This window comes from Panthera onca, chromosome E3 (genome assembly GCF_046562875.1).
Source record: "Panthera onca isolate mPanOnc1 chromosome E3, mPanOnc1 haplotype 2, whole genome shotgun sequence".
Lineage (NCBI taxonomy): Eukaryota > Metazoa > Chordata > Mammalia > Carnivora > Felidae > Panthera > Panthera onca.
In genome coordinates, this window is record NC_138354.1 from 12,929,568 (window position 1) to 12,952,217 (window position 22,650).

A 22,650-nucleotide genomic window follows, 5' to 3' on the forward strand; every position below is an offset into this window, starting at 1 on the left:
TTTGTATAAGTGTTTTGCTCAATGTTGGCATTTTTAAAAAAGTTTATTTCGAGAGAGAGAGAGAGCACAAGCAGGTGAGAGGCAGGAAGAAGGAGAGACAGAATCCAGAGCAGGCTCTGCCCCGTTAGCACAGAGCCAATGCAGGGCTAGAACTCAGGAACCTAAGCTGAGATCAAAGTTGGGAGCTTAACTAACTGGGCCACCCAGGCACCCCTCAATGTTGGCATTTTTAAGAACATACTTCACCTATGCTCCCTACCTAGAAATTTCCTTGTGAGAACTATATTAACTTTAGACAGACTACCCTGGTGGGGGATCAGAACAAGGGGAAAAATAGATGAAAAAGCAGACTTTCCTTGTGTTGATTGCCCAGAAGAAAAAAAATTCCAATGAGGAGTGAGAGACACTTCATATTCTGAGGCAAATGCTCACGGTAGGGTGGTGCAAGACTAGAGTACAGCTCTAAGAGAACACCAAGCAGTATGTGGACTGGACCATCTGTAGGGGAAAAGGCTATGAAAAAGACACAGAGAAGATGAAAATTCTTCTGCAAGGTTTTTGCAAACCTGTGTAGAGAAGGAACCAAGCAACGTAGAGCAGTTCACCTCAAGTTGGGAATCATCCTAAAAATTGCAGTAGCAATGAACTTTCTCCTCCTGGGACAAGTGTAGGAGGCAGAGCCAAGTCTTACTTCCCTTAGGAAATATAGATGCGATGCCCCCGGTGAGCACTAAGTTAATATTGGATGATAGCAGGGACAGATACTTTTCTTTTTTCTGACCGAATCCCACCGAGGTCTTTCACCAGCTTCAGAGCCACAGAAGAAAGACAAGAAAGGACAAAATCAAAACTTTTGCTTCTTCTTAGGATATCCATTCAAAGGTTTAGGAGATGATATTGGAATGGAATATAATGATAGCTTATATTTATTGAGTGCTTCCACGTACGAAGTATTGTTCTGAGGGCTTTTCATGTGTTGAATCGTTAACTCCTTACACATTCTTATGAGCTAGGTTTGTTAGCTTCATTTAGTTGCCTTCATTCAGTTGAGGAAACTGAGGCACAGAGAGAGTGGTTAAGCAATCTGCACAAGGTCACAGGGCTCGTAAATGGGATTTAAACCCAAGCATTTTCATCGCAGAGCCCTTGCCTTTAGTTGTCATGCTCTGCTGTACTCATCCATGGGCTTTTGCTTCCTTAAGAATTATCGTAGGTTATAGCTTTTTACTACAATAAATGTGTTTGTTTATCAGACCCTTCATCATATTTGGTCCCTGGGTGAGAAATCTCTGTTGCACTTCAAATCTGGAAATTTTGCATTTAAAGTTAAATTTTGCATTTGAAAACAAATATTTGTATAATATTATACTGAATGTAAAATTAAATTTTGCTTTTAAAATCAGGAAATATTTACCATGCAATATTATTATACCACTGAGTGTAAATTTTTGCTGGAAATTTAAAATATTTATTACAAGTGATGGACCAACTTGCTCTGTAATGTTTAGTTTCGTGGACTTCATGTTGTCTCCATAAAGCTTAAATGGGGTAGTGGTTGCACAGGAGTATCATGGAAATGAAGTGAGTCCTGAGTCCAATGAGCTCAAATAAGATGAACGCGATCTATTTTGTTTTTAGTAGTTTTCTTCCTTTTGACAAAGTTCATGTAAAATTGGAAACATCTGGACTCTGTCACGGTGGGTATTTTTTTGTTGTAAATCACCAAGATTGAGATTTAAAATGCTGATTTCTAGGTATGTTAGTTATGTATGGGTATGTAACAAATTACCCTCAAATTTCTCTGCTTGAAACAGCAAACATTTACTAATTATCTCATGGTTTCTATGGGTCGGGAACTCCTGGGAGGTTCTTGCTCAGGTTCTTTCACGAGATTGAGGTAAAGGTGTTGGCTGGGCCTGCTGTCATATGAATGGTTGACGAGGGCTGTAGCATCCACTTCCAAGATGGCACTCACACTTGGCTCTTGGCAGGAGGCCTTGGTTTCTCACCACATGGACCTCCAAAGGGACTTCTTGACATGACCTGTGGTTTCCCCAGAGTGAATGATTTAAAAGAGAGACAAATGATCTAATCTTGCAAGTGGAAACTGTCACGTCTGCCACATTCTATTAATCAGGAGTGAGTCACTAAGAACAGCATGCACTCAAGGGGAGGAGAATCAGGCTCCACCATGGAAGGGAGGAGAATTAAAGGATTTGTGGACATAGTTTAATCACCATACTCGGCCTGACTCTACACCTACTAAGTCAGACTCTCTGGGTGTGGTAATTTGCATTTTAACACATTCCCCCAGATAATTTCTACGCACACTTAAAATAGAGAATCACTGGGTGTTCAGGTGATATTTGCTGAATGATTCAATCTGGAAGTAAATGCATACTATAATGCACTCTCCCGGTTTATTTAAGAAGCCAGAACTGCTTTTCACATATTTAGTGTTCTAAATGTTTAAGGTTTATGCTTAGGCACTAAATCAGGTGCTAACTAGAAAATACGGTAAACTGTTTCCATAGGTTTCACTTTATCTGGTTGGCCCCTTAGCTCTTGGTGCTCATCTGGCCACGTGAGCCCCACTCTGATTTAGCCTATGGAGTCTGAGCAGCTATATAGTTAGACCTCAGTTATACAGATAGCCAAAAAAGGAACTTAAGCTCACAGTTAGGAAGAAATTAAGTACCTGGCTGGCAGGGCAAGGTGAAAGGATATCCTGAGGTTTTTGTCTCCAGATCAAGGGTGAGCTGGGCAATGTCTGATGATCCTGTGTGGCTTGTTGGCTTCTGCACCTGTGTGCTTTCTGTCAGGAGAGATGAGGGATACGAAACCAGGAGCTTGCAGAGAACAGTCAGGGGGCTCTGGAACCCTTCTGACCTCGACATCACTCCTTGCTGGGCAGTCAGGCCCCCCCCCTCCCCTTCTCCATCAGAGCCAGCACTCTCTTGCCTTCCCATCAACATTAGGTCTTAATCCTCAGAATCCTTGATTCCAAGGAATGCAGTTGGTTGTTCCAGAGTGGAGGGTGCACATCATGGAAGTACATAACTCCTCTTCAGAGGCACCAACTACCCACCTACTTGCCTCCCTGCCCCGAAGAGAGAAGGCAGATATATACAGACGCTCCCAGCCTGGGTCTCACATTTCATCAGGAATTCCTCAATTAGCAGAAGTACGCAATTAGGGGATGGAAACCCCAGAGAGGATGTCACACAACACTGGCAGTGATAGAGGCCTTTTCTCTGTGAGAGAACATTGCACCCAGAGTCTGTGACCATAAACTGGAACAGCCATATGACAGAGCTGACATGCCCCGATAGGTACAACAGATTGTTCTGCTTGTAACCAATCAATACCGCAATTAACAAATATTTATTGAACACCTAGGAGGCGCGGTGGTTCACGTGGCCCTCATCAGCTATTTCTTAGAGTCATGCAAAGCCTCCTAACTCCTCTGTCTTCAGGCTTGCCCTGGCCCCAATAAAATCAATTCTGTACATTGAAAACAGTGGATTTTCCTAAAATATACAAACTTGACCAGGTCACTAACCTACTTAAAATGCTCAGGTTGATGATCAGCATCCAGATAAAGTCTGCACTCCCCAGCATGACTGAAGAGGTGAATCATAATCTGACCCCTGCCTGACTCTGCTTCCCTTTGGCTGCTGCTTCACACATTCCCCACACCGCATGCCCCCAGCATGCTGGCCTCTCTGATGCCACAGAAGAGTGGGTGAGGGCACTGGCATCAGAACACAGTAGGCTTTGATTCATGTTTCAGTTCTATGACTTGCTAATTGTGTCCTCTTGGGCAAATTACTGGACATTTCCAAGCCTCAGTTTTCTTATCTGCAAAAAGAAGCTACTAGCCTCACATGATTCTTATGAAGATTAACTGTGATAAAATTTCAAATGCTTAGTGCAGTGCCTGGCCCATAATTAGGACTGAATAGCTATTACTGTTACAGTTATTAACGATGTATGGAAAGCCCCTGGCACATAGTAGCTGTTGAGTAAAGGAGAGATTCTTTCCTCCCTGAGCCCTAGTCTCTTTGAGAGGACTAATCACAAGAAGCTGTCACTCAGAGTGAGTTGTCGTAAGAATGACATTGATGAAGATGAAGAAGAGTTTTGAGAGACATAGAGGAAGAAGGTGGGGGTTACCTTTAAAAAGGTTTTGTGTTTGGGGTGCCTGGGTGGCTCAGTTGGTTAGGCGTCCGACTTCGGCTCAGGTCATGATCTCACAGTTTGTGAGTTCAAGCCCCGCATTGGGCTCTGTGCTGACAGCAGAGCCTGGAGCCTGCTTCAGATTCTGTGTGTTCCTCTCTCTCTCTCTGCCTCACCCCTGCTCGTGCTCTGTCTCTCTCTCTCTCTCTCTCGCTCTCAAAAATAAATAAACATTAAAAAATTAAAAAAAATAAAAAGGTTTTGTGTTTGCATTTGATCTTTCCTCTATTAGAACATGACTAGTAGCATCCTTCCTTGGCGGGGGGTGGGGGGGAATGCGGTTACAGGGAAAAATGGCTGTGGTCTGAGATTCAGAAGAAACTGACAACCTGACCTTGGTCAAGCCACTGCTTTCTGAGCCTCTGTTAGTTCACTTGTAAAATAGGTTTGTCTAGAGTTAACTTAGGTAACTTTTTGAGGACCAGACAGCATACTCTGGAATAAGGTGACAGTATTATGCTGTCAATCCCAAAACTCAGAGCATGTTTAAAAAAACATCTCTCAAAGCAAGATTTTTATATTTACATATAATTGATGCCGAAGCGTACATATATCCCCCAGAGATGGAGGTGGCGCACAGAGATGGAAGAGTCACATGTCCTCTTTCCCTCACACCTTCTGCATCTCTTATCTGAGAATAGCTCAAGTAGTTCTCTGGCTAGTGTTTTCACTCCACACCACTCTCCACACTGTGAGTTATTTCCATAAAAGAAATCTTACAGGCCTCATGGGAAGAATATTTAAGCATGGACTCATGGATTCGGGAAGAATGGATTGAACTCTAGAACAGATTAAAACTCGACCTAATACCCAGTTTTCCCATCTGTGATCTGGGACTCATACTAGCTACCCTCTTGCATCACTGTGAGGTGTAAGAGGCACCTGTGGATACCTAAGATGTGTCTGTCATGTAATTGACACGTAATAACCCTGTGTTTTCTTACTTGGGCACCTGAAATGGTTCCCTAGTGTCCTCTGAATATCCAAACCCAAAGTCTTCAGTCAAGGAGGGGCCATCACAGACTGGCTCCAGGCCTTCCCCTTTCTGATCTTATTTGTACCCCGGTATACCTCTAAGCTCCCCTTACCCAGACTCAAAGCCCTTCTGGTGATTTTTTTCAGTTACTTATTGCCTTACCTTTTCTCTCTCCTGTGCCTGTGGCCCTGCTGTTCCTGCTATCTTAATACCTTTCCCAGGCCTATGGGACTTGAAGGTCCTATTCACGTTATAGCCTTTCCCACAACCACCCCTCCCCACCAGGTGGGATCAGTCTTTCATTCTCTGTTCTCCCAATGTATGTTGTTTTACTCGTATTATAGCTCTTATCACAGTCTGCCTTGTAGCATAGTCATTTCTATGTGTTTTCCCCTCTGGATTCAGAGCCCCTGGAGGGCAAAGACTGTTGTTTCATTTTATGCTGTATTTTCCCACCCCCACAGCACCTGGTGCAGTAGGGGTTTAGCGAATACTGCTTGAATCAATGCAGGAATGAAATTGTCTTTCCTAGTCCTGTTTGCAATGCTGTAATGCAGACGAGGTGAGTGTAGAATTTTGGCTTAGTGGATTTAGTTTAGCATAGGAAAGGAGTTTTCCAAGAAGCAGTACTGGCTTTGAAAACAGAAATTGCCTTTAATCTTGTGGAAAACACATGCCAGCCCTCTCCATAATAGTCTCAATTACAGGAGAGCATCATGTTACTGTAAAAACACAAATAAATAAACCCATGACAATACTGTGTTTGGGAGATAAAACCACATAAAAGCCATCTTTCCCCAACCCTCCAGCATGATAATTAAGGTCTTTCTGGAAAAAAAAAAACAAACAAACACACAAACCAAAACATACCAGCATAGAACAAGTGGTATTAGGCTTAAAAACACTTCTTATACTTGGCAAGGTGGGAGAAGGGGGCTCCATTTTTTTGTTCAGCACAGACACACAGGTTCCTCCCAGCTTTTTCCAAACCTGATGCTGTATGGATTGAATTGCATGATAAATTTGGGTAATAGGGTTGTCAAATTTGGATGGTGAGAGTACCTGGAGGGCAAAGAGGGTCACCCGGAAGGTGGTGCTGTAAAATTTATCCATTTGCCGTGCTTTGTCTCAACATTTTGTATCTTTCTAAGCGCTGGATCTCCATTGGCTCAAGGATGCCGTCAGTGAGCCTATTTCTATGGGCTCCAACTTTCAACTGGATTTCATTTACGGATGCCGTCTGAATGTTTCCTTGGTTCTTTTTAACTCTGTGGTTCTGGATCCAGGTTCTTCTGAGGGTGGAGTAGGAATGATTTTGTCAGCCACAGAGCGCTAAAACCAGACTGAACAGAGCCCAGACACTTCTCACCTCCACTGCCATCATCTTTCACCTGGATTGCCTCCGTGGCCTCCCAGCTGATCTCTGCAGAGTGTTCTTCAAACGGTCAGAGTGGCCCTTTTAACATGAACTTGAGATCATATCACTTCTCAGTTCAGAGTCCTCCAGCTAGTCTCCCGTTCCACTAAGAATGCAATTCAGACGCTGTAGTTACTGTGGCCTCCACGATACTGCATGGTCTGGAGCCTCCCAGCTCGTCTCCTGCTGTCCCCTCCCATTAATCCTCTCTGACCCTTGAGCTTGCTTGCTGTTCTTAAACCAAGCCAAACGTTCTCATTCTCAGAGAATTTGCATTATTGTTCTCTTAGCTTGCAACATTCTGTTGGAACATTCCCAGATGTCCATGTGGCTCATGCCCTCTGCTATGTGTCACCTTTTTGGGGAGGTCCTGTTCACCTGTGTCTCTGATGCTAGACCAATGGCTGCCATATGGCACGCACTTAGGACATCATTAGAAAGCATGAGAAAGCACTGGCCAGTGAGTCTGGCAGACTTGGAGGGCGAGTGTGGTCTGCAGGGATGGTGGCTCAGGCGTCAGATGTCTGGTCAGGCTGGATTGCCCCATCCTTCTCCATTTGGTAGGTGTTCCACCTTGGGAAAATTATTTACCTTTCCCACTCGATGAATGAGACTATGCCTACTGTGTGGGATTATTATGAGGAGTAAGTCAGATGATGTTTGTAAGTGACCTGGCATTGTGTCAGGTGAACATGTTGGAGGCTTCCTAATTACTTATTCTTACACATTCTACTTTCCAGTTGTGGAGGCATGTTACATGGGGCAGGGGGAGTGTCTAAAAATGGTATGTAATTCTCGTGTACCTGTGAGTAGCTGTGAATATATTTAAAGCACCTAGCCTTGTGCTTGACATATGCTAGGTCTGAATAAATGTCCAGGCCTTCCTGCTTTTAATTATCAGACTTAGATACTGCTGAAACTCAAGGTGTCAGCTGGGGCAGCTCTGTGGGCACGTAGGGATTTTGGTAAACAGAAAAAGGGACAAGTCAGCAGCTGGGCTCGGGGCGGTTCACAGTCCTGCTTGTGGTTCAACAGGGACTGCATTTATGAAAATGGCAATTGAGTCCGGGCAATTGAGACTTTGGGCTGTGCCAGCAAGTGTGGTATTTCCATTTACATCCTCAGAGTAAGTACAATTTCACCATTATTCCATTGAGGCTCTCCTTGCCAAGAAAAACCCATTGTAAATTTCTGGTTTAAAGATTCTGCAGTTTTAGGGAGTCGTACTTTTTGTTGCTTTAACATTTTCTTGGCACCATACATTTGAAGCCCCACTGGTCTACCTTGTAAATACTATACAAATGTTGTGAAAAGCTGAACCACGTCATTTGTTTTCCTAAGTTCCTTATAGGAAATGGTGATGTTCCTGCCCCTGCCAGCTACTTCTCCTGGGTTTCTGCTCAGGCAGTTTGGAGTGAGAAAGTGAGGGAAAGAAGATATATTGTCAGCAAAGGATGGAAGCTGTATTCGCAAGAGTGCTTTGAGGACACGGTTGGGCTAGGCCGGAGAGGAAAGTGTGTGGCTGGCAGGGTGTCTGTGTGACGTGCACCCATTATGTGGAACGCTCCCGCTGTACCAGTGACTGGCCAGCTCCCAGCTAGGCCACCCGGGTGAGGGCCTCTGAGGCAGAGAGCCCCGCACAGTCTGGAGCCTCTCTAACCCAGTGTACTGAATAGGACTCCAAAGAATAGGAGCCGTGTTCCCTTTGTCACCTACAGCCCTGCTTTCAGCCCGCACAGTGAATGTGCACTTGGGGGCTCAATTGGCACTTGGAAAAATCTGCAAAAACTTTGTGTGTGCACAGTGTGTGCCCGGCGGCATGGGGGGAATGGAGCGTGCACTCTGGAGATGTCTGGGGGCTGGTGCTTGCAGAGGAGGGGCTGCCCTCTTTATGCTGCAGGGTCTGCCAAGAATGTGCCGCCCTTGACAGTGTTGTGGCCAACAGGAAAAGCATTCATGGCATCTTAATGAAAGGCAGCAGTTCCTTTCTTCAAGAATAATAGGCATTCTTTTATTGAGCTAGGTCCCTTTTTGGAGATGGAGAGAGAAGCCAATTATTTTTCAGTTAAAATTTATTTTTTTAAACAGTGATACCTCAGTTGCAGATTACCCTCGCTTTGCCATAAAGACATTTACAGCTAGTCTCGTGACATGGTTTTAAGCTGCTGTCTTATAAAACAATCACGTGATATGCCAGGATGTGATAAGGCATCTAAGACTTCTGTGTCACATCTGTATAGATGATTTGCTTTCCTCTGTAGATAGAAAATGGATGTTTTCTGAAATGGAATAGGTCTATTGCCTTTTACCTTGCATCTTGCACATAGTCTAACATACCTGTTTTTACTGAAATTGGGGAGTTTTCTCCTGTGGACATGATAATACATCCTTAAGAGGGAGTTTGATAAGGGAGAAAGTTGTCAAGTTCAAAGGATGGACGTATTTGAAAGCACCAATCTGAAAGTCATCTTTGGGTGATAGATCTTTTCGTTGGAAAGAAACAAGGTCAAGACAAGTGGTTTTTAATGTGTTGGAGGAAATGGTCTGCTCTGTTTCTCATCTTCTCTAGACTTCTTTACAGTCTTTTTTTTTTTTTAATACTTAAGTGGAACTTGGCATAATGACCTCCACATTTCAGCTGTGCATATGTTCTATGTATAAATGGTGAAAGACAACAGAGCCATTCCTGACTATTTTTCACACTATTTACCCTAAGAGGCCCCTATCAGTAAATGACTTCCTGTTGGAGGCAGTAATTTGTGTTTGGGCTTGGGTACTGTCAGTCTGAAACTAGCCAAGAGAGGTCATGCTATCTGCTGCACCGTTTCCTAGTGAAAAGACGGGCCAAGCCTTTTGCCTCTGAAATCCAAGCACTACAAAGGCTGGTAATGATGCCTGGGTTTGAGTGTAGAGAGGTGTCAGTTTCTGAGAGAAGCTGTTAACTGTGGAGGCGAGCTTTCTCCTTGGGAGATGGGTGTTGTGGATCATTCTGACATCTCAAAGCTTTATTTCCTGGTGATCATTAAAAGGGAGGAAAGAAACATTTTTTGGTCATCTATGTTTTAGGCATGGTGATGGGTACTTTAACCTCTATTAATTCATTTTACTTCCACTAATTTTAGTAGAATTTAGATCATTCTGTCAGCCACTGGAAATTAAAACATTTTCTCTCATTCTGCCCCCGTGCCCCCAGACATGTTAGGAGAATATTATCAGATTAAACCAGTTTGGGGTTAGTACTTTCCTTTAATTGTTAAACTCAGTTATTCTGGCTAAGACCAGATTTTTTGGTGAGGATAGAGCTGAAACTTGAGTAGTGTAGATTGAGCGCTGGAAATGAAGGTCAACTTCATGCAAGTAGCTTCTCCATGTTGTCGGTGTGCTCTTAGGCTCTGGTGCACGACACTCCCAGCTGCCGTCACTGTGCCCTTTTGCTCCATTCTGTCTACTGTCAGGAGTCATGTGGTACTAACCTTGGATCTTTATGAAGGGCTCACTTTTGACCGAGTCGACAGATAATTGTAGAGTGCTTTACAGTTTGCCAAGAGCTTTCACTGGTATTTGCTCTTCACTTCAGAATTACAGGATAGGTTTTATTAGCCCCATTCATTTTGTAGATAAAGAAAACGAGGGCCACAGAGGTTATGCATCAGCTATGGTGTCCTATCCAGCAAGTGACAGAGCCAAGGTTCTAGGCCAGGGATCTTCGTCCAAGTCTACTGCTTCTTCATACTGCGGTTACTTTCGTGTTCAAAGTGTGTCATTTCTCATCTGTTCAAGAGATATTTGGTTGACGTGGGCTTTGAAGGCAGACGGCTTTGTGACCTCAGGTAACCTGGAGTCTCAGTTCCCTCATCAGTTAAATGATGATAGTAATAGCACCTTTCCAGTAAGGCTGTTGTGAAGTGCTTTGTACATTGTAAATAGTGTTTGCCATTCCTCCTCCTCCTCCTCCTCCTCCTCCTCCTCCTCCTCCTCCTCCTCTTCACCACCACCACCACAACCACCACCACCATCATCAGCTCACTCTGATCTGCCCTCACTAGGGAGACAACCTAGGATGTAGCTGTGCTATTGAGAATCACTAATTCTGATATGAGAAGCAAACATGACACCAGAAAACCAAAAATTGTGTGCTATGTTGAGAACTGCGGTATGCTAAGGGTGCTGGGGAAGCTTAGGGGAAGGAACATTTATACTTTAATTGCCAAGAACCCAGCTGTCTAGGAGCTTTACTCTCCAGTGGTAACGTCCTGTTTTATGCATTCCTTGCTGAAGGCAGTATTTCATGTACCAGGTCTTACGGGGATTTTGTGTACATCCTGTGTGAGGGAGGAGGGAGAAATAGAGTGTGTCTGGCTGAGGGAACCTGGTGGTCATTTGGGGAAATCAGGCCTATATTTAACAATTGGAGGACTTTGCAGGACAAAAGAGATGCTGTTGCTTTGGTGTGCCGTGTTCCTTGTGAGTGTCACAGGAGATTGGAGACGAGTGGGTTCCTTTAGGCTGGTGAGTGAGGTGGACTTTGAGGTGGAAGTAGGCCTAGAGGTGGGCCTGAAAGAACGTTGAATTTGATTTATGAGCTGCAAAGGGGCAGAGCGTCTGAGCAGAGGTGGAGCCGTGAGACAAAAGGCTGTGAGAGTCTGGCCTGGCTGGAGGGAGAGTCTGGGGAGGTGGGTGGTCCAGGAGGCAAGTGATCCTCCATTCCTACAGGAGAACCTGCCTGTGGACCCCGGCAGGGTACACATAGCTCATAATAACATCTTTGTGTTCATCATGATGTTTCTGGTCATTCTGGGGGAGCTAAAAACCTAGAGACCTGCAGCGTGGACGCTAGGTCTGAGTGGGTCTGTGAACAGCACCCTTGCTGCAGCCTCTTTGTTTGTGAGCTGTTTGCCTGCATTTAAATGCCATTTACATACGGAGCTGTCAGAGTTGAGTTGGCCCATGATTATTCCTTGATGTATGTTGGAAAAAAAAAAAAAGAAAGAAAGAAAGAAAAGAAAACCCTGGCTAATGAGGAGCTGGGTTCCTTTTCTCCATTGATGACAGCTTCCTTTCTGATCTGATGGTCCGTCAGAAACTAAGGTGGTGTGTGACTGTGGGGTTATGTCCCCGCCGAAGCCGTCTTTCCCTCAGAGTTGTAATTGATGGGGAGACCTGTCACTTGTTATGCTGATGCTGTGCAGATTTTTGTGCAGCTGCCAGCCAAGAGAGTTTTAGGACAGCATCTGATTGGGTGCAGGTTGTGGCAAAAGCGATAATAAATAGAGAGCTGGTGAGGGTAGATTTTGATTGACCCGAGATTGTATATTATTAAACTGAGTCTGCATGTACATGTCAGTTTATGAAGAACCAGACCCATAATCCAACTTAGGGCTGTGGCAGTTTGGGTTTATTAAATGTGCTTTATATCACTATTAATATTGAGGAGCGGAGAGGAATATCTGTAATCTTTTAATCTATGCAATAATGGTTTGGAGGGAGATTACCAGACACATTGGACTATTGTTTGCCTATAATTGTATTCAGAACTCTTGGAAGCATTGATTTGTTTCTGGCATACTGATTTGGCTCAACAGTCTCATAAAGCTCTTTTATAGTCTTCTTTGCTTTGGATTTTCCAAAAATAATTGGAGAATAATAATAATGTAGCTGGTGATAAAGAAGAGAGAGTAAGCTTGAGAGCAAATTTCCAGCCAAGTGGATAGCCATAAACATCTTCTGTGCTCATAAACACCTGGGTCTGTGACCTTTGTGTTTATAAGATATTTATTGCCTCATGGGCTTTCTCCTTGGGGGTTATCACTTCAGTGCCTTGTAAAATTTGATTGTTTAGTAAGTAGATTCTGAATTTTTGCTGAGTGGGGAAAAAGTGTCCCTCTCCTCAGTTTTCCTTGGGAACAACTGATCTGCCCACAGGGACAGATCTTACCAAGTACAGAAGCAGGGAGCTTCGTTGTACTGGAGTTCCAGTGTGGAAACAGATGGTGGGACCCATCAAGGTACCTTTTTGTACTTAATTAAGTGGCTTTTAATGGAAATGAGTTTTGAATGAAAGCCAGTGGGGCAACATATTGAATAAACCGAAGTAGTGATGATGTATTTTCTTCCTTAAGTAGAAATGAAGTTTTTGATCCCAGTCAAGGAACCTTTCTTGACATTGTTACCACCTTCTCACCCTTTCTTCCCATTTCCAAAACTGGCCCGAGGAAATGAGCCAGAGAAATGGTCTCCAGGTTCAGCTTCAGTGACTCTAATAAGAAGGTATGATTCAGTGACGCACAGGCACAGGTAGATGCCTTCCATCTTCAGTGGTCCATTTAATCATTTCTTCAGGAAATTCTGGGCACTCTGTCAACCGTTATCTTCCCCCTGATGCTATTACTTAATTGTTCCTGAAGGAAACAGAGTTGGATCCCTGTGAGTGGACAGGTATACTGGACTGCCTGTGTAAGCTAGTAGTCGTTCATGGTCCACACAGTGGGGAGCAGGCATATGGGGGAAGTTATCAAGGAATTGGCATCTTTAGAGAGCTTTATTATAAGTGAACCAGCTCTATTATAACTCAAATATGAGCCAGTCTGGAGGTGGATAAGCCCCATATTTATCAAAGGAGACTGTTCCACCTAAGATGTCGTTTCTTGTTCCATGAGGTTAATTGCTGCTACATTTCATGGAGTTTATGAGGTGTGCTTTCGTCTGCCCTGCTCCAATCAGATGGTATTGCTTGGAAGTAATATTAGCACAAGATTGGTTCAGAGCTGTTTCTACAGTGGCACTCCACAGTGGACCTTGCTTGTGGGTAGAGAGGAGAAACCCTACCACAGTGGCACGAGGGAGTGAGATACAAAGGCAATCAGTTAGTCAATAGTGATTTTTATCAAACACCAACTCTGTGCCTAGCTTTGTGAAATATGAAAGAAGCTTGTGCTCCGGGCCCCAAAGGTGCCTTCTATCCAGTTGGGGAGAGAGAAGTGTAGGTCAGTGGTTCTGCAATATGGCCCCCGGGTCGGTTGCATCATATCCTCTGGGAACTTGTTAGAATTGCAGATGTTCAGGCATCACCTCAGAATACTGCTAAAGTTCGAGAACGTTTGCTTTAGGTTGAGCACTTCTAGGGGAAGAAATGAGTAAACAAGGCGCATGGAATTATGGGCTGCTTTCTTGCAGGGCACAGGAAAGGAAAGAAAAAGATACCACAGGATGCTGAGCCCAGTTGTCACTTACCTGTGAAAGGGGTGAGGGGAGGGAGGGAGCCAGCCAGGGTCATCAAGGTAATATCTCTGGGGAGAGGGAGTACGGAGCCAGGTTTTGAGGAGTGAATAGGAAAGCGAGAGAGAGCATCATAAATGAGCGCACATGTGGTGGCGAGCGTCTGTTCCTTCAAAGAGCTCGGCTAAGTATAGGGAGAACACGAACTCACAAACTCTAGCCAAGAAAAATAAATGTAAAATCAAGTACAGAACTCAGGCAGTTTTGTGAAGAAGGAAAAAAAATGTTCCTCACAAGTTGAATTCTAGTGTGAGTTCATCTCTTTTATCACCTCTGGCAGGGGTGCAGTTAATTGGGGCCAGGGATCTTGTACCTGGAGAGGCTTCATAAAGTGAGGATCTCAACTGGGGGATTTTATTTGCCTAAGGCCACTGCTTTAAAAGTGGGAGGCCCGTGGCTCTCATGAAAAAGAGGGATGACTGTGTGTAAGAAAGGATGAGCTGCCTACTCAGGGAAAGGGCTCAGGGTTTGTAAAGTGTGTCATGTATCCTGGAGAGAGGGATCTAGAATCTCCCTTGGGGGTGGATCCAGAGGAGTGGGGATGTGAGGAGATACACATTTAAGCTTCAGAAGTTTTTGTTTTCCTTTAAAGGCAGAAAAGAGCCCCTGAATTTTACCACACAGAGAAGTGACACGATTAGAGTTCCATTTCATGCATCTAATTACAGGGACATCAGTGACTGGAGGGAGGGAGGTAAGTCAGGAGGCTCTTCTCATTGTAAGGATGAGAGATGACAAGGCTTTGAACTAGTGCAGTTCTAGAAAAAAGATGGTGTGAGGAGTCATGGTGGTTGAAAGTGGGAGGGAAGAAACGGGGACCACCCATTGAGCTTAGGTCTTACGTAGATGGTTTAATAAACTCCTTACACTGCCATTGGTAGATCTCAACTGTCACTGTTTTAATGGTACGGAGATTGATTTTTCAGAAGGTCCGGAAGCTTTGTGGTGAGGAAGTGGCAAATTGAAGATTTGACTCAAATCTGTCTGCCTGAAAATCCTGTGCCCTTTCCACTCTAGATGCTAAACTTTGCGAAGAGAATGATACATTTTGTTTAGAATTGGGCAATTGTTGATCTTGGCCGAAGTCTTGAAGGCTGGGAGGAGGTGTTAAGAGAAAGACAACAGCATAGAACATTAAATTAAAGTTTCTTTGGTGGAACTATATCTTAAAGAGCGTCAGCACAGGACACCTAGAATCTTGCCCCACTCAAACGTGGACACAGGGTCTGTGCTGTTTTCTCTATTGACCAGTGATCTGGAAGTCACAGTTGAGAATGGAGTCTTTGATCCAGTATTTGCTTAGGCAGTTCTGTGAATCCTGGTCCCTTGAGGACATGCACATGGCTCCTACTCCTATTTTGCTTTGGTATGAAGGTTGCGATTTTAACTTTACAAGGTCCTGTTGCTTACTTCATCTCACTTCCTGCAAAGGTCCCCCACATTACGCAAAGAACAAAAATAAGTCCAAAATGGAATCCTAGGGAAATGGGGGGAGGAAAGACTATAGCTGAACCCGGATTTTGAGTTGTTTAGTCTAAGCTATTTGTTTTCTTATCTCCACCTCCTGGCAAGCATATTGGTACTTGGCAATGTTAGGAGATAAGCAGAAGCATCATCCTTTCTGCACACCTGAATCTCCTTTTCAGCAGCTCTGCTCCTCCTCTGCCTCTTCGCACACACACCTTCCCAGGTGTGATGTGCTGCTGTGTCCGCCTTGGTTCCCTCTCCCAAGGAGAAGCTGTGGAGACCTGGTGTTGGGTGTCAGGTTACACCTGGAAAGGAGCCTGTGTTGGCTAGTAGTTGGCTTGCTGTGGGATTAGGCTGCTAGCCTCATTGAATCTGAACTTCACTCAGTGTAGACTCTCAGGGAGGCATGGGGAATTTGTTTAGGTAAGGAGCCCTTGAAAGGAGCCCATTTGGTGAACTGTATGTCAGCAGCAGCGATGAAAAGATGCCTGAACCTGTGTCCCACAGCAGCATAGTCTCTCAGCAAATTAGTAGATTGCTCCCGCTGTCAGTGCAACTCTTCCTTTACTGGTTTGTGTTCTTAACTGGTGACTGCGGTTTTTATTGGGGAACGCACACATCAAACTAGTATCACTGTGCCAGACGAAGTATCAACAGGTTTCCCTTACACTGGGGGTCGCTTCAGCTCACGCTCACTCAGCTCATGCCAAACGGTATCGTGATGTTAGCTTTTATGTACACATAAAAGGAAGTCTTTGTTAAATACTGGAGAAGTTTATGATTGCTAGGTGGGAAAAAGGCAGGAGGGTCTCAGTCATACAGGGAAAATTATGAGTGTTCCAAATGAACAGTGACAGAGAAATGGGCATGAAGGGTATTGAAGGGATTCTGTTTAGGTGCCTTCAGAGGAATTGAGAATGATGTATTATGAACAGACAGCCTGACTTCAAATCCTACCTTGACCGACACCTTACTTCTGTCTGCCTCAGTTTTTTCATCTGTAATATAGAGATAATACTACCCACCTCACAGAACTATTATAAGATTTACTTATATAATGCCTGTTGAGTGTTTAGCTTATTCACGGAATATAATCAATAAATCAGTAATTAATAAATATACCATTTAATTATATCATGAATCATCATTATTGTTTGTGGGAATTGGTACCTTTGGGTCATTTGTTGTGGCAGAAGTATAAATTCTCTAGGAACACAAGAGAACCAGTGCTCGATTTCTGTCTCCTGGTCTTGGCTGGGTTACACTGTGTACTCTTTCCATCAGTTCTATAATACCTCAGTTCAGAGCACCTGCCATGCTGGACAAGCCACTTGAGCATTTCCGTTTTCTTTGGACATCTTCACCGTTCCCCTCATTTTGACAAGGCCATGGAAAGGGAGCAGCCAGATCAGGAGGTGAACGTTTGGCATTGCCAGTGGCCGTAGTTCTCACTGTGGCTCAACTTTTGTCAATTTGGGGTAGTTCCTAGGGAAATTGAGCTTTGCAACTTCTTATGTGTGTGTATATTTCCTGATCTGCTCTGGAGGACAGCTGAAGGCTGAGTCTGTTTTGGAGATTGTGAACAAGGTTGGTGAGGTTTACACTTGCCACACACTGATACCTCCTTTCCACTGCTGATTGTGTGTAGATAGGAACTTACATTCAGGAAATACGTTTACTGACACAGATTTGCTGGGCTATTCTAAAAAGGAATTCCTCTCTTTACCCAGTAAATAGAGCTTCCTTTAAGCTTTACACAGTTCTCTTTTTAATGTTAAGTTTTGTTACCTATATGAACAAGGCCACTTCTTTAAGTGTCAGACCTCCTCTGTTGAATGGATCACTGCCATCTAATGATATAAGAGAAATCTCTTTGGGACAGAAGAACCTGAAACAGTGGTTCTCAACTCCGGAGACACTTTAGAATCACTTAGGGAGCTTTTAAAGGATCCCAGCGCCGGGGTCACCATTCCAGATACTCCGTAGTTGCTCTACTGTGGCACCCGGACATTGGTGTTTTAAAAACATTCCTCAGGTGATACTAGTGTCTGACCAGATTGAGACCCGAGAGGATTTTTGATGGAAGATCCAATGGAATGAGAGCAGTTCTAGTCTTTTTTCAGCAGTAGCCCTGTTGCCTTCCACGGCAGCGCTCCCTTGGACAGCCGAGCGGTGCAGCTGTGCTGGGATGGCAGTGCAGAGGGTAGCAATTGTGTCTTCCCGCCGCCCATCTAGTGCCCACTTACACTGATGCCCAGCTCCACCCCTCCCCCACTGCACGTGTCTCGGATGACTGAAATAATGGAATTGAGCCCAGATTTACCAGCTGGTCATTTTTACTTAATCCCGAGCCTTTTCCTTTCTGCGATCCACGAGGGGGCAGGTCCACAAGCAGATACTTTTATCGTTCCAGAAGGAGAAAGACAGCTAGCTTTGAGATTCTTGAGTCATAAAAGTGGTCTTTGGTTAAGATAACAAGGGCTTGCTGTGTACGGGAAAAATGTCAGGTAAAGGGGTGATACCCGTGGTGCCGCTCGTTACCTCTTTAAGCACCTAGTTCGTACCAGAGCTGTGGGTTCTGCACACCAATGGAAATGGGTTCTCTGTTGCCCAGTTTTGCTCTTAAACACAAATAGCTGTTTTGTTTAGGGGAATTGGGGCCTCTTTTTATTCTTCTCCTTTTTATTTTTTCCTTTTTAGATATCCCAGATTGCATCAAAGCCTGCAGCTGTAGTTATTCATAAAGGGAGAATTCTATGAACACTGGAGAACATGGCCTGGGAGTTTGATAAACTGTTATTTTTTGGTTTTGTAGATTGAGCCGTATCAAACATGTACTTAAGCAAGAGAAGCCCCTTGCAAGTGCTTTTATGTACAGTTTAGTGTTAATTTTCTATCCAGAGGTTATTTTAATTTCCCACAAAGCTGTGGGTTAGCAGAGTAAGTCCTTATTGTCTCCAATTTATGCATAAAAAAATTTAAGACTCAGAGAGGTTGAGTGACCTGGCTTAGGTGACAGAGCTGGGCCTTTCAATGTAAATTCCTTCAGTACACTGAGCTTTGGGTAGTGCTTTTGCTGGGATTAGAACACCCTATAAATGTCACTAATGGCATCTCAGGGTTCTGTTTGTCCTAGCTATTGTAGTTTGAATCCTTCGTTTGCATTTGCGTGTGCTTGCTTGTGTGCACGTGTGTGTGTAACTCCATTAATATTAAGCATCTTGGCCATTTGCTTCTGCGGAATGCAGTTGATAGCCGGAAATGTACATTTGACGTGGTCAAGAGAGTGTCATCTTTTATTAACAGTTATAATTTTTGTCCTGCCAAGGAGCCTATATTCACTGTTAGTCTATCGTAAGTGTGGCTATTCAAGTGTAGTATTTTATTTGTAGGCAGAGTATTTTTCTCAGCCTGTATTGTTTGCTTAGAATGACAACGTTGAAAGCTTAACACATTGAGAAGATGAAATTTTTCTGGGTGGTCTGTGGGTTGTTTTCATTCACCCAACAAGTGATGGGGTGAGTGCCTACTGTGTGTCAGGGGCTGTTTACTTTACTTCCATCTTAAGGAAATCTAGCATAAAAATAAAACCGCACATAGGTTAAGGGAGAGTCTACACTCAGTTTTGGTTATGTCTTTTTCATGCTAGTTTGGCTACTGAGCTTTATTGGTTTTTTGACTTTCAGGAGACAGGGTTTCCCCTAGTCGCTCGATACGCCCAGGGTGGGAAATGCGTTCCTTGCTGCCCAGAAATATCTCATGGAGAGGTGCTTGTGGCTGCTGGGAATTTGGAACGAGCCACCGCACATGGAGCTGCCTGGGTGGTGCTCTGTCATTCCATCCGGTTTTCCCTCTTCCCCTCATTCGTGCTCCCTCCTTACCCTCTCAAGCGGAGCCTCTCTTCGCTCCTTGGTTCCTGCATGCCAGAGAGGTTAATTTTACCCGAATGTGATGACAGTAGTCAGGGTTGAAGATCTCAGATGCAGAAAAGTGGATTTTGTACTCAGGAGCCGCTTCCCTTGTGCATTAGCACAGCACATTTATCTCCATCCCAGAGAACTTCTACTACGGAGATAGATCGTGACCATTAAAGAGGGGGGGAAAGGAAGGAAAAAAATCTGTGTATTCTGAAGATGGTTGCAGTAGATGCTCCACTAGAAATCTGAAGCATGAAGTGCATGTTAGAACATGACAAGGAGTCTCCTTAAAACAGGAGGACCGAACGGGTGAAAGGAAAGCACTCCTGCCATTTTAAGGGATGCAGGCATTGACTCCTCACCTTGGTGAAAAGAGACAAAGCTTTTCTCTTTGGTTGATATCAGTGGGCTTTCAGAGTCTCAGGGGAGGAGACAAGGGTTGTTCTGTCCTTTATTTATCTTGCTTGAGCCACCCCTGGAATCTTTGGTGGAATGTCTCTGAGATTGCTCACTCTCAGCTGTCTGTAGCCTTGTGGCCATTGTATATGTTTATTCTCACTGAGGAAGCCCATGGCAGGCTCTTCTTCCTCTTCTGTTTTTTGTTTTTGTTTTTTGTCTTGTTTCTTTTGTAGACAAGGGCATTCTATAGTAATTCTCTTGTAGAAACCTCCATGCCTCAAATCCTGTCACACAGAACAGGTTGCGAATAATCAACATTCTGTGAGGACTTGATCAGATGTCTGGGAAATAGGATTCATATCTTGTCTCTATAGGAGATATCAGCCTAAATCTGTCAGCTTACCCTTCATCCTTGCTGGCAGAGCCCCAGTTTCATTTAGGTGTTCACATTCCGTGTGGACTTGAGTTCCAGGGAGTACATCGTGATTAATCTAAGCCAATCATGATAATTCCACTCCTCCTTCTGGTTAGAGGTTCAGGTCTGGCCAACTGAACATTAGGAAATCTTGTGTGGATGCTTCTGGAAAAAGTGCCCTTGCATCTGAAGAGAGAAGAAACGTCTAACTCTCATCTCTGGCGGTTGTTTGTATGTGGTGCTTTGCAGGTGGCAGCAGCTCTCTCTGAACCATGAGGTGGCCTCAGAGGGCAAACCAACATGTAGGGGACAGAACAGCTGAAAGAAAGATAGGATCTTTGATCATCTTGTTCAGCTGCTGAGTGACCAACCTAGACTCACTCATTCTATCTGAGGACATCTTGTTATGTGTGAGGAAAACCAGTTCTTTTTTTTTTTTTTTTTTTTTTTAAACTTCAGAGGGAGCATTCGAACAGGGGAGAGGGTCAGAGAGGGAGAGAGAGAGAGAGAGAGAGAGAGAGAGAGAGAGAGAGAGACACTGAGTCTAAAGCAGGCTCCATGCTCAGCATAGAGCTTGACACAGGGTTCGATCCTACAACCCTGGGATCATGACCTGAGCTGAAATCAAAAGTCGGACGCTCAACCAACTGCACCACCCAGGTGCCCCACCAATTCTTATTTAAGCTATTTTAGTTGAGTTTTTTGTTTTCCTACAGTCCAGTGTATTCTGATATACTGTCTTACTCATCCATCAGATGGTTTGAGATAAAATCAGAAAATGTTGAAAATACTTTTGCATGTGTGTTATGCTCATGATTAGCATAAATATTGTCAATATCACAACATCGTGCACTGTTTAGTGTTCTTGTACTTTGCTCCTGGATCACTTTTTCTGGCACTTTTCTCCATAGCAAGGGGACAGGCCATTAGGCTGAAAAGCAGCCATGTAAAAGATTGTCTGGGACTTTCTCAGCAAGGTTTCTATAACAATTGACATGATAAACAACTCTTGAAAGTTAGTATGAGGCAAAAATTCCTGATAAACTCATGTTTCTTATTGTTGGAAAGTGGCAAATAAATTAACCCAGTATATTTCCCCTTTGTCTTGCTTTGCTAAGTAGCTCTAATCCAAATTTGATGCTAATGGTATTCCATCTAAAATTCCAAGTGTATCTTTCTTCTAATTTTTGCTATTTGGTTTTATTTATTTTGGTTATTGTAACAAGTCAGTAGTCTGTATTACATCCTCATTGAAAGTAGCTAACCACCTTTGGTTTCACTGTTACTGAGGAAACATTTCTGATTAGCTTAAAGGAGTGTCCCAGATACCTTGTAATGGATCGTACTTGTTTGATTACTCATTCACCCATTCATTATACAAATGCCAGCCAGGTACTTGAATATATATATATATATATATATATATATATATATACACACACACACACACACACACACACACACACGCACACACATATATATATATGTGTATATATACATACATATATATATATATACATATATATACACACACATATACGTATATATATAGATACATATATATACACATATGTATATATATATGTATATATATATATGTATCTATATATATATATCTATATATCTATATATACATATATCTATATATATTAGTTTGGGTATAGGGCACAAGAAAAGAAAGCACTAGGAACTTAGAATTATGCATTAACAGAGCGCTTAAGTTAGGGGAAAGTCATTTTTCATTGCTGGTCCTGAGGAGAGTTTTCAAGTTGACTGAAAAGTATTGATTTGAGGAATGCTGATGATTGTCATCGCCTTTTCCTTTCTCCGAACTAAGTGTAATCCCTTTAGAAGTTGAGAGTCAGAAAACCTTTATTAATAGTGAAAGGACAGGAAAGGAAGACTTTCCTAGACATCACAGTACTGTAATCAGCATTCAATCCGGGAAATTCTGGGGGCCAGTAAATACTTTATTTATATACTATGATTCTCATTTCACTTTCCCCAACCAAGGAAGGGGGGAGGGAAGGTTGGAGTCTTTTTCATTCTTTTGCAATTTGCTTCTTTTGAAAGCCTTTTCCCTTCTAAAGGAAGGTAAAAACAATCTCCTTGAGTAGTGTGATTGCAGTTAGGGAACAAGGTTTTTATTCTCTGAGTTTTGTGCTCTGGTGGAGGCGTTGGAACATCATCACTGGAAATGAGATGCTGAACCCCAGGATTACTTCATCCTGAAGATTCCAGAATCTGAACAATAACAAGGATCAACCAGTTTGAACAGCTTCTTGATTGGTGTCTTGTAGCTGCCAGTCATGGTCAAGAAACACCTCCCTTCTCTGTTGTAGATCATTTGGTCTTTCCAGAGGATCAGAGAGTCTGGAAAGACCCATGTTCCTCTTGTCTTTTGTGCATCAGTCTTAGCCTTGCTCAAAGCCATGGCTTCCCTTCCCTTAAGCCAGGAGCCTACTGTCCTGTCAGGAATGTAGGTTTCCTTTTTTTCCTTTTTTTCTTTGTTTGAGTCCTATGACAGTGTTGTGCCTTTGTGTTG

At 43.5% G+C, this 22,650-nt stretch overlaps 1 protein-coding gene and 1 long non-coding RNA gene across 5 annotated transcripts in view; one reads left to right on the forward strand and one right to left on the reverse strand.

Annotated features, from left to right (window-relative positions):
* The window catches only part of AUTS2 (activator of transcription and developmental regulator AUTS2), a 1,119,628-nt gene that overhangs the window by 193,465 nt on the left and 903,513 nt on the right, over nt 1–22,650 (forward strand). The gene's annotated exons all lie outside the window — the stretch shown is intronic.
* Nucleotides 1,535–6,866, reverse strand: LOC132689681 (uncharacterized). The gene is made up of 3 exons (XR_009615117.2): nt 6,278–6,866; nt 2,699–2,815; nt 1,535–2,043 (listed from the first exon to the last, which is right to left on the reverse strand). It is a non-coding gene; the product is annotated as an uncharacterized LOC132689681 (long non-coding RNA).